The following is an 11,455-nucleotide window of genomic DNA, read 5'->3' as shown; positions in this document are numbered from 1 at the left end:
TACTACTATTGTTTGTCCTTTGCAATGCTTGAATCAATTGAATGAACTATCAATTAGCATGATTATTGAACTTGCATGTAGAACCTACATCCGTAGTGTTTAGTTTCTTGAATTACTTGATCAATCTAGCTTTGTTGCCATAGTACCAACCATTTTCTCACTACAATCTTCGAAGTAGCTTGATTTAGGCTAAAGTTAATACCGACTTACTCCTTTCCCTATAATTGCCTTATACTTGTATTAGGTTTGTTTAGGTTGTTATAAATTGTGTTTGATCTAGGGATAGACAATTGACGACACGTTTATTCCTCTATCAAAATGGCGCCATTTTCGGGGAGTGATATTGGTGCTTAGCTTTAGTTGTTGAGTCTATTTCACTATAATGTAAAAATACAAAAAGATTTTGTTTCTTAAGGCTACATTTGTAGCCGTGTTACTAATATTTTCATTGAGTTTTGCATGCATAGAGCTCGTGATCGATCCATTGTGCCTTTTGAACCGGAAATCGAAATGACTCTCTCAAGGAGAAGAATTGCTAGTCGATCCTGGGAGTTTAGTTCCTCAAGCGAAGAAGGATTTGAAGAAGAACTAAGCATGGGAGAACAACCAAGAGTTGCTTTGAAAGAATTGGGAATTCTCGGTGCGTACAAATTTGAGAGTGGAATTGCTCCACCTACAACACCGGCGAATGATTTCGAAATTAGGCCGGCTATGATCGCCTTGATCGAGAGGAGACAATATAACGGAGCTAAGAATGAGAGTCCGTTAAACCATCTCAAGGAATTCGAAAAGTATTGCAATACTATCAAAGTAAACGGAGTTTCTCAAGAGTTCATCCGGCTAAAGTTGTTTCCCTTTTCTCTCATAGGCCGGGCCTTGGAGTGGTTGGATAAGGAGGTAAAGCCAAACTCCCTAAGAACATGGGACGAAGTCACCAAGGAGTTCTTGTCCCGGTTTTACCCACAAAAGAAAACGGCGGAGGCTAGAGCTTTGATTCAAGGGTTCAAGCAAAGACCTAATGAAAGCCTTTACGAAGCATGGGAGAGGTAGAAAGAGTACCAAAGGGAGTGTCCCCACCACGGAATTCCAACCTATCAATTCATTCAAATTTTCTATGGTGGCCTAAGTCCTCAAGGAAAATCATGCCTTGATGGGGGAGTCGGAGGTCCCATAATGAATAGGACGGAGGAAGAAGTGGTGGACATTATTGAGGATGTGGTGAAGTACTATAGAGATTGGCAAGATGGTGAGAGGGACTTAACTAGCAAGAGTGGCTCTTCGGTGTACTCTATAGACCATCTAAATGCGATCAACAACATATCCTCACAAATGACAAACTTGGGAAAAGAAATGATCGCAATCAAGGCCTAATTGGAAAGCTCTTCTTATTCTCAAGCTTCAAATCTTCCCTCCCAATTTAAGGGGAGAGGTACTCTTTCTAACTCTTAACCCCCTCCCTCCTCAAATAATATTCCTAGTGGTTGCTTGTTTTTTGATGCATGTGGATCTTATGATCATGACTCTTGTAATTGCCCTAATGCGTCTCCGGAATGTGGTGATGATTTTGATAACAATGAGAGTGAGCATGTGAATTATGTGTTAAATAATAATGTGCAAAGCTTTGATAATCAAAGAGGTCAATGGAATAGGAATTACCAAAACCAAGGTAATTTTGACAACTATAACGTAGGAGGTGGTTATAGGAACCAAGGGAACCAAGGTTCTCGTGGCAACTATAACAATAAAGGTTATAGTAGTCAAAATCAAAACCAAAATTATGGTAATCAAAACCAAAGTTATGGAAATAATAACCAAGGTAGTGGAAACCATAATCAAGGTTATGGTCAAAATTAAAATAGAGGTAATTGGAACAATCAAGGTAGGGGCAATTTTCAAAATAATTCTCAAAGGGGTCCCCTACCCGGATTTGTTCCAAAGACTCAAGGTGAAAATTCCTATTCACAACCTTCTTCTTCTAGGACCAATTTAGAGGAAATAATTGAAAATTAAACCAAGTTGTTAAACACATACATGACCGTTAGCGATTCAATGAGATGATGACCCATAACAAAATGCTCAAAAACCAAATTTCTCAACTTGCTATGCTTTGAAAGACCGAGAAAGCCCTTCTTATTTACCTTCCCAAGGCCTAGATCCCAAGAAACCCGTGAATGCTATTGTTACAAGGAGTGGTAAGGTTCTTGAGGAGAGATTTCCTAGGGAGAGTGAAGACAAGGAGGTCCCCAAGGAAGCTTTGGTTGAGAATGAGGGAGATAAAGTATCTTTAGATGAGGTTGTGGTTGAGACACCTAGAGAGGTGAGAGTAGAGAAAGATATTGTGAAACCCAAGCTCCCTTATACCCAAAAATTCATGAGACATAAATCGGATGAGCAATTTGGGAGATTTATTGATATGCTCAAACAACTTCACCTTTCTCTACCTTTCACCGACGTGATCAACCAAATGCCTAACTATGCCGAATTCCTCAAGGACATTTTGAGTGGGAAAAGGACTTGTGATGTTGTGGAGACTATTAACTTGACCGAGAATTGTAGTGCAATCATCATGAACAAAATGCCACCCAAGTTGAAAGACCCCGGAAACTTCTCTATCCCTTGTGCTATTAACAAGATGCAAATTGATAATGCCCTATGTGACATAGGAGCTAGTGTAGGCCTAATACCATATTCGGTTTATCAAAGACTTGATTTAGGGGAAATCTTACCTTCTAACATTACCTTGTAACTAGCCGATAGGTCAATCAAGTTTTCAAAAGGTAAAGTGGAAGATGTTCCATTGAGGGTTGGGAAGTTTGTGATCCCGGTGGATTTTGTTGTGCTTGAAATGGATGAAGATTCTACCATTCCTATCATTTTAGGTAGACCCTTTCTTGCTACCTCGAGTGCTATGATAGATGTCAAGAGTGCAAAGATTTCGCTTAAGGTAAGAGATGAGGTCATAGAATTCGATTTGAATGAAAGCATGAAATATCCATGTTCTTCTCTAGAAAATTGCATGATGATTGACTTTCTTGATCATGTTGTGTCTTCCATGCATGAGCACTTGCTCACCTCTAACGATGCTCTTGAGAATGTTTTGTTGAACAAATATAAGGTAGGTGCACCATGCAAGGAGATGACATTGTATGAGGAATTGCTTAATGGAAGCATGGAGAAAGTGGATGAACAATTGTGCTTAAAGATCTCAAGCCATGAAGCTTTGCTAGTGGCCGCAACAAAAGAAGGTAAAGGTGTGCCTATGGTAGAGCTCAAACCTCTACCATCACACCTTAGGTATGAATTCTTAGGCCCAAATTCCACTTATCCCGTAATTGTTAGTGCATCCTTGAGTGAAAGCCAAGCTCAAGCGTTATGTTGTGTCTTGAGGAAGCACCAAGGTGCTTTGGGCTATACTATTGATGATCTTAAGGGTATAAGCCCTGCTTTGTGTACACACCACATAACGCTTGAGGAAGACACCCTTCCTTCTATTGAACGATAAGGAAAGCTACACCCTCAAATGGGAAAGGTGGTGAAAAAAGAGATCACCAAGCTTTTGGATGCGGGAATCATATTCCCCATCTCAAGCTCTAGGTGGGTCTCTCCCGTTCATGTCGTTCCTAAGAAGGGGGGTATGACCGTAGTCAAGAATGAGAGAGGTGAGCTAATTCCGACTAGGACGGTCACCGGTTGGAGGATGTGTATAGACTATAGACGTCTAAATACACCCACCAAGAAGGATCACTTTCCCTTTCCATTCACTGATCAAATGTTAGAGAGACTAACAAGGCACAAGTTCTATTGCTTCCTTGATGGCTATTCGGGATTTTTCCAAATCCCAATCCACCCCGATGATCAAGAGAAGACAACATTTACATGCCCCTATGGGACCTTTGCTTATAGGAGAATGCCTTTTGGCTTTGTAATGCCCCCGCAACTTTCTAAAGGTGCATGATGAGCATTTTTGGAGACATATTGGAGGAAGAAATGGAGGTGTTTATGGATGATTTCTCTGTAGGTGGGGTTTCATTTGAAGAGGGCCTTGTGAATCTTGAGAAATGTTTGGCAAGGTGTGTGAAGGTTAATCTTATTTTGAATTGGGAGAAGTGCCACTTCATGGTGGAGGAAGGAATAGTGATTGGACACAAAATCTCTCATAAAGGGATAGAGGTGGATAAGGCCAAGATCGAGGTTATAGAGAAGCTTCCACCTCCGGTGAATGTCAAGGGAGTGAGATCATTTTTGGGACATGCGGGCTTCTATAGAAGATTCATCAAGGATTTATCACTAATTGCCAAGCCCTTAATGATCTTCTTCAAAAAGATGTTGAGTTTGTGTTTGATGGTAAATGCTTGGAGGCATTTAATAGGTTGAAGAAGGCCCTAATCTGTACCCCATTGTTCAAGCCCCAAGATGGGATCTACCTTTTGAATTGATGTGTGATGCTAGTGATTGGGAAATTGGAGATGTTTTGGGACAACGTGTGGACAAGAAGCTTCATGTGATTTACTATATGTCCAAGACACTAAATGGGGCTCAAAAGAATTACACAACAACGGAAAAAGAATTCTTGGCCATTATTCACTCTTTTGAGAAATTCCGGTGTTATTTGTTGGGTTCCAATAGCATTGTCTTCACGGATCATGCGGCTCTCAAGTATCTCTTTGCTAAGAAAGAGTCCAAGCCATGGTTGATTCATTGGGTGCTTGAACTACAAACTTTTGAAATAGAGATTAGGGATAAGAAGGGTGAGGAAAATGTTGTGGCGGACCATCTTTCTCGCCTTGAGGGTGATCAAATTCATGATGATAGTTCACCAATTGAAGATAGAATGCTTGATGATGTCTTGTATGCCATTAAGGTAAAGGAGCTCCCATGGTATGCCGACTTGGTGAATTTTCTAGCATGTGGGGAGTTTCCACCTTCTTTCTCCAAGAACCAACGAAAGAAACTCAAGAGGGAGGCAAGACATTACTTGTGGGATGATCCCATCTTGTATAAACGAGGGGTTGATTGCTTGCTTAGGCGTTGTGTTCCGAATGAAGAGGTGCCTAGTGTTCTAAAGATGTGCCATTAGGATCCTAGTGGTGGTCATATGGGTGTTTCCAAAATCGCTACTAAGGTTCTTCAATGTGGTTTGTGGTGGCCACATCTTTCAAGGATTCATGGGGCTTCGTCAAGTCATGTGACCGATGTCAAAGAGTTGGGAATATCTCCAAGCGGAATGAGATCCCTCAACAAGCTATTCTTGAGTTAGAGGTGTTCGATGTATGGGGGATTGACTTCATGGGACCATTCCCATCTTCATAAGGGAATCAATTCATACTTGTGGCTGTGGAATATGTTTCTAAGTGGGTTGAGGCCATTGCTTCCCTAACAAATTACCACAAAGTAGTCTTGAAGTTGTTCAAAAAAATCATCTTCCCAAGGTTTGGTGTGCCTAAGGCTGTGATAAGAGATAACGGTTCTCATTTTGTTCACTATGCCTTACAAAAGATGTTGAGGAAACATGGGTTCATCAACGCTTCGGCCTTCCATATCATCCGCAAACGAGTGGCGAAGTTGAGGTCTCCAATCGTCAAATAAAGCTTTATTCTTGAGAAGACGGTTGCAAGGAATAGAAAGGATTGGTCGGACAAGTTGGATGATTCTCTTTGGGCCTATAGAACGACTTTCAAGACACCTATTAGAACCACTCCATATCGCCTTGTCTATGGCAAATCATGCCATCTCCCGGTGGAGCTTGAACACCGTGCTTTGTGGGCAATCAAGAAGATAAACTTTGATTTAGAAAGTGCGGGGGAGAAAAGGTGGTTGGATCTTCATGAGCTAGAGGAGCTTAGACTTGATGCTTATAATTGTGCTAGCACCTACAAAGCTCGTTCCAAGGAAGGTCACGACAAGCTTATTGAGAGGAAAGAGTTTTGTGTTGGTGATAAAGTCCTCCTCTTTAATTCAAGAATGAAGTTGTTTCCCGGAAAGATCATGTCAAGATGGAGTGGCCCTTTCTTGGTGAAAGATGTTTTTGCTAATGGTGCCGTGAAGATTTCACCTTTGGATTCCTCATCTTCTTTTAAGGTTAATGGTCATCGGCTCAAAAGATACTATGATGGAGTGTTTGTTGGTCTTATTCATAAAATGATTCTTTTCAAGCCACCTTGAATGGGTGGTAAACCTCTAGCTAACGACGTTAAACAAAAGCGCTTACGGGAGGCAACCCGGATTCTCACCTCTACTCTCTTTTATTTTCTTACTTTTATTCTTCTTTGTTGATTTTTGCTCTTACCTTTCCTTGTGTTTTTGGTTTGTTTTGTAGGTTGCCTTTATTCATCAACTATAGACTTAATGTGTTTGATGAGGATGGCAAAAGGAGAAATTGGAGTGCAGGGGAGAGTGCACACCGCTAGCTTAGAGAGGCCTCGGGTGCCCTTGCTTTATAAAAGGGGAAATCTGATCAGGAACTTCCCGCAGTCTGCCCACGATCTCCCCGCGGGCGCGGCTGTCTTAGAGAGGCCGCGGGGAGTATGGGAGAGGGCACGGCTTGCTGGGTTACAAGAGGGCCTGTTTTGCTCTCTCTCTCTATCCTCTCTTATTTTTCAATTCCCCCTTATTTTTCCCCTTTCTCTCTCTTCCTCCTCTCAAACCCTAACCCCTAAATCATCTTTCTCACACAAATTCACTGAAATTCATCCTTGTTTTCACACAATTTTCCATCACAATTTCCTTCATACTCCATTTTCATCAAGATTAGTCTCTTTTCTCGTGGTTTTTCGGGAAACTCGAGTCCTTGACGGGATTTTGAGCTTTGTTTGAGTCTTCAATCATGGTATACTTCTAACCTTTGTTTTATTTTTGTCAATTTCAATTAGTTATTATACATTGGTTTTGGTTTGCCTTGATTATGCATGACTATGATGTTTTTGGTAGTTTATATGGTGATTTTGGAATTATTTTGAGTGATTTAGGCTAAAGTTAATACCGACTCACTCCTTTGGGTTCGACCCAATACTTGCCTTATACTTGTATTAGGTTTGTTTAGGTTGTTATAAATTGTGTTTGATCTAGGGATAGACAATTGACGACACGTTTATTCCTCTATCAAAAGCTTGCGGATAAACATCAATGGCTTTAGGCCATTACTCTCAATGTTCTTAATCTAAATTTCTGAGCAACCTTTCTCTAAATAGGCCTTCGCTCTTTATACTACTACAAGTACTACATAAATTGGCCTAATGCCTTAAGTGCTATATTTACTATTGTTTGTCCGCAAGCTTTAAGCTTTAACAATCCAAACAACTTGCAACTAGTTGTAGACACCCATTTGTGTCTCCCCAAAATCAAACTCGGTGATTAATACCTTTCACGTCAAATCATAATCGAATGAAGTGAAAGTGTGGAAAGTCTAATGTTGTGGTTAGTTTTTATTAAAAATCCTTTTTTTTGTTTTAAAAAACCGACTCTATTTTATTAAATTATCTAATCTTGTTTAGTTTGGTCCATGAAAAGGGTCCAATAATGGTGTAGTTGTACTGGGCTCCAAAAGAGCTTTCCAACGATATATTATAAGCCCAATTCCGATGAATAATGAGGAATTTATGGCCAAAACACTAAACTGGGCCCGGTTTGGTTCTTATATGCGGCCCAATGATCTAGAGGAGGGACTATTATGAATTATCATTCCTAATGCAATTCGGATTGATTATAGTCTTCTAGAAGGTTCTTTTAAATCCTAATGGAATTAGGATTGATAATTATGTTTTATGAGTTTTATTTGGAATAAAAGAAGTGTTTTAATTGAAATTACGATTTTACCCTTCGTACGAATTTTACGACTTGATTTTATCGAGAAATAGATTTCTCGTTGAAAATGCGTGGAAAACCTTCTACATCGCCAAATAGGGATGTCAATGGGGCGGGGCGGGGCGGATGTTGGCCTTCCCATCCCCATCCCCACCTAATATTTTCATACCCATCCCCATCCCCGTCCCCGCGGCGGGTCCAATTTTCATCCCCATCCCCGCCCCACCGGGTACAACTCCAAAACCATCCCCGCCCCACCCCCCACTTGGATATCCATTCCCACCTAATCCCCACCAAAGACCCGCCTAATCCCCACCCAAGATCCACCTAATATCCGTATCTCAAATACACAATCTTACATAATTAATACGAATTATAAAATAAAACATTCTATACACATTTTGTGTTATAATATAAGTGTCGTACAAAGTATTATAATTAATATTGTATTTCATGTAATTATTTTATAAATAGAATAAAAGTATGTAATTTTTCTTTAAAAGATATATAGATGTGGGTATGAGGTGGGGATGGGGCGGGTACGAAGTGGGGCGGGTGGGGCGGGGCGGGGATGGGGCGGGTACAACTTAAAATCCACCCCCGCCCCATCACCCATGGCGGGTATGACTTTTATCCCCATCCCCGCCCCACCACCCGCCAAACCGAGATCCATCCCCGCCCCAATGGGGCGGGGATGGGGCGGGTATCCTACTTGACCCGCCCCACTGACATCCCTATTGCCAAATGACATTTTCGTCACCTGGCGACGAGCCCTGTCGCTGGCGATAGAAGCGTGTTTTATTCCTTTTCGAACTCGATCTGATTCGTTTCTATCGGTTCCGGACTATTTTCATATAAATAAGGTCCCTGGACCTCCGTTTTTCAATAACCAGAACTGTCTAATTCTCTCTTTTCTCTCTAAGCTAAAGGTTTTTCTTTTTCTCCCTATTTCTAGCCTAGCCTTTTACAAACACAATTCCTCATACATTAGCACTAGACACACCTAGCCAAGTTCGAAGTTTCCTTCGCCCTGGACGTGAAAGGTTTGATATTTCTGAGGGTTTGGTCCCAAATCTCTTTCTCAATTATTTAATTTAATTGTATTGTTTATTATTTTCCTTGAATTTTTTAACGTGTGAATTTTGTTTAGTGACATGCTAGGTTTTGTTATTAATCTTGTTAGTATCATGCCTAGGATCTTGTTATTATTATGCTTTAACATGATTATTTTTATGATTATTATAATTATTATTTTTATGATTAATGTTATGTTGCTTGATATATATAAATTGTTATTTCTTGATCACACCTTTTATGCATGTTTAAATGGGAATTTGTACTTGTAATCACGCTTAATAAGATAATTAATAATCTTGTTTATGGTTAATTGTTGGGGTTTGGTAAGTCCAACTTACCGCGGAAACGACCCTGACCCAAAGAACCACTCGCAATTAATAAAACCATAAAGCATAAATAAATTAATCACAAGATTAAGACAAGATAATTACCTTTGGAGCGTGCTTCGCCCAAACGGAACAGGCTCTTACTTCGAAAGCAAACCTCGAAAATACGACGGCCTCCTACGATAGTCCACCCACAACCCGACCACCAAAAATGGTCCAATGCCTTGGAGTTAGCAAGGCCCGACAAAAAACCCGAGTGATTAAATGAGTTCAAAGGTTTTCACAATAGTGATGCCTTTTTCAACTCTCACTCAAGTGATTTTTTTAATATCCCAACTTGGGTATTTATAGGGAAAATAAGAGAGTGAAAAAGCTCTCCCATCAATGTGGGAGAATTTGATTTTTCCATTTATTTTAAAGCTAAAATAAAATTAATAATCAAACTAGTAATAAATCAACAAGTGGCAAGCTCATGAGAGAGGTTAGGTGAGGACCATTTGGAGGAGGGGGGACCAAACTTGCTCCCCACTCCCTCTCCAAAAACCGGCCAATACACCACTCAAACCTCCTCTCAAATCGCGCCACATGGCACCACACTTTGGCACCAAGGCACCCAAGGTGGGCTGCCATGCGCGGCTGCCCAGCACAAGCGTGCGGGCTGCTACCGCTGCTAGCAAGCAAGCCCAGCAGCTTGTGAGGGTTGCTCGTGCTCTCAGCCAGCGAGCCACGCACCAAAGATGCTGCTGAGAGATGCTGCTCCTTGCGTGCCTTGGCCCAGCATTGGCGCGGCTAGCCTTGCGATGCTAGTATTGGTGCGCTAGCATGCACCAGCCAGCCTAGGCTCGGCTTGGTGCGCATGCTAGCCACCATGCTATATCATATGCCCCTATCACTCCGTTTCCTCAGGGCATTCCGATGTTAGGGGTATTTTGGTCTTTTTTGATTTATTATTAATATTTCGACTCAACTTCCGACGTTCGATTTCGACGCTCTAAGCTCGAATTTCCGACGTCTAAATATTAATTACTCGGTTGACTAATTAATTAATTCATAATTAATTAGTTGCTTCGGTTCGTTAGTTGTTTGGGTGTGACTCGAAGGGTTCAGTCAAGATTAAGCTATAATATTAATTATGCATTAATATTACTGATCGAAAGCGGCCTGCATCCAGGCATTCCAATCGCTTGACCTTACTGAATATATTAGCTTTCTAATAATTTTGAACCCACTAACGGAATAGTACACTTGTTCGAAGGACACCATTCCTTTCAATCTCCCACTTGTCCTTCCGGACAAGTGCGCATTTAGTGTACAAGCCTTTTTCCTATGTCACTTAATGTCTCTTCATGAACTATAAGGTAAGATTATTTCGTCATCCTTATTACGTCCAGAAGTGTTTCTCAATTCCGAGTCTGACTATCAATAAGCAGATGATTTCTAAAATCCATCCGAGCAAGGCCATGCATTTTCACAGTCTCACTCTACGAGAGGCCTTGTATACAACAAAGACATCTTCCCTATTTTAGTAGGGGGACATTCCCAGTCATGTAATGTAGCTCCTCTTACAGAGAGGACCTAGCCGCCCGAGTGTTGCCGTTATAATCCCCTATTACGGCAGACGTTTGACAACATTAAAGCGGACTAGTACTCAAACAAGAGAACTCTAAATACTCATGGTCGAGGAAATAGGTTCCGATAGCCATACTGAGAAGTATACTTATGACTATTTTTAATCTCTTAAAGTATTCTCAAAGGTCGATCCAGTATGGTTCTAAACCAATACCTGTGTAAATGATTTATGACAATCATGTCCTCGTAGTACAAGAAACGGTGCTATAAATAAGACTACACACTAATCTCAATTGGCCATTAATCATCCATCATTTAAATGACCTCGATTAGGGATAATTTTCGATTATAATATTTAACGTTCACTTAATAGGTGTTTCCTTACCAAGACTGGTCTTGATACCCTGTTTTGAATATTCTAAGAATCAAATGGACCCATTATTTAATTCTAAACCATAATTAAATAGCAAACGGAGTGATAAAATTGCATGAAATTTTAAATTACTCCAAAAACCTGAATGGTTCATCTTATGATAAATGGTTTTTCCGAATGCTTTAAGAGTATCCCTCTTTATAAATCATCTAAGAAATCACACCCATATCTAATATACTTGATTTCTTTCATGCAATTGTGAATGTTGTCGTTCACTTATTGTATAGGTTTAGTTATAACTACTTTGCTA

General features: G+C 40.5%; 1 non-coding gene across 1 annotated transcript; it reads right to left on the bottom strand.

Moving 5' to 3' along the window:
• Positions 1 to 979: 979 nt before the first annotated feature.
• Positions 980 to 1,085, bottom strand: LOC145629799 (small nucleolar RNA R71). Its single transcript, XR_014111939.1, has one exon. It is a non-coding gene; the product is annotated as a small nucleolar RNA R71 (small nucleolar RNA).
• Between the last annotated feature and the right edge of the window lie 10,370 nt (positions 1,086 to 11,455).

This window comes from Chenopodium album, chromosome 4 (genome assembly GCF_948465745.1).
Source record: "Chenopodium album chromosome 4, dcCheAlbu1.1, whole genome shotgun sequence".
Lineage (NCBI taxonomy): Eukaryota > Viridiplantae > Streptophyta > Magnoliopsida > Caryophyllales > Amaranthaceae > Chenopodium > Chenopodium album.
The sequence above is the reverse complement of the archived record's forward strand: the minus strand, read 5'-3'. Positions and strand labels throughout refer to the sequence as shown.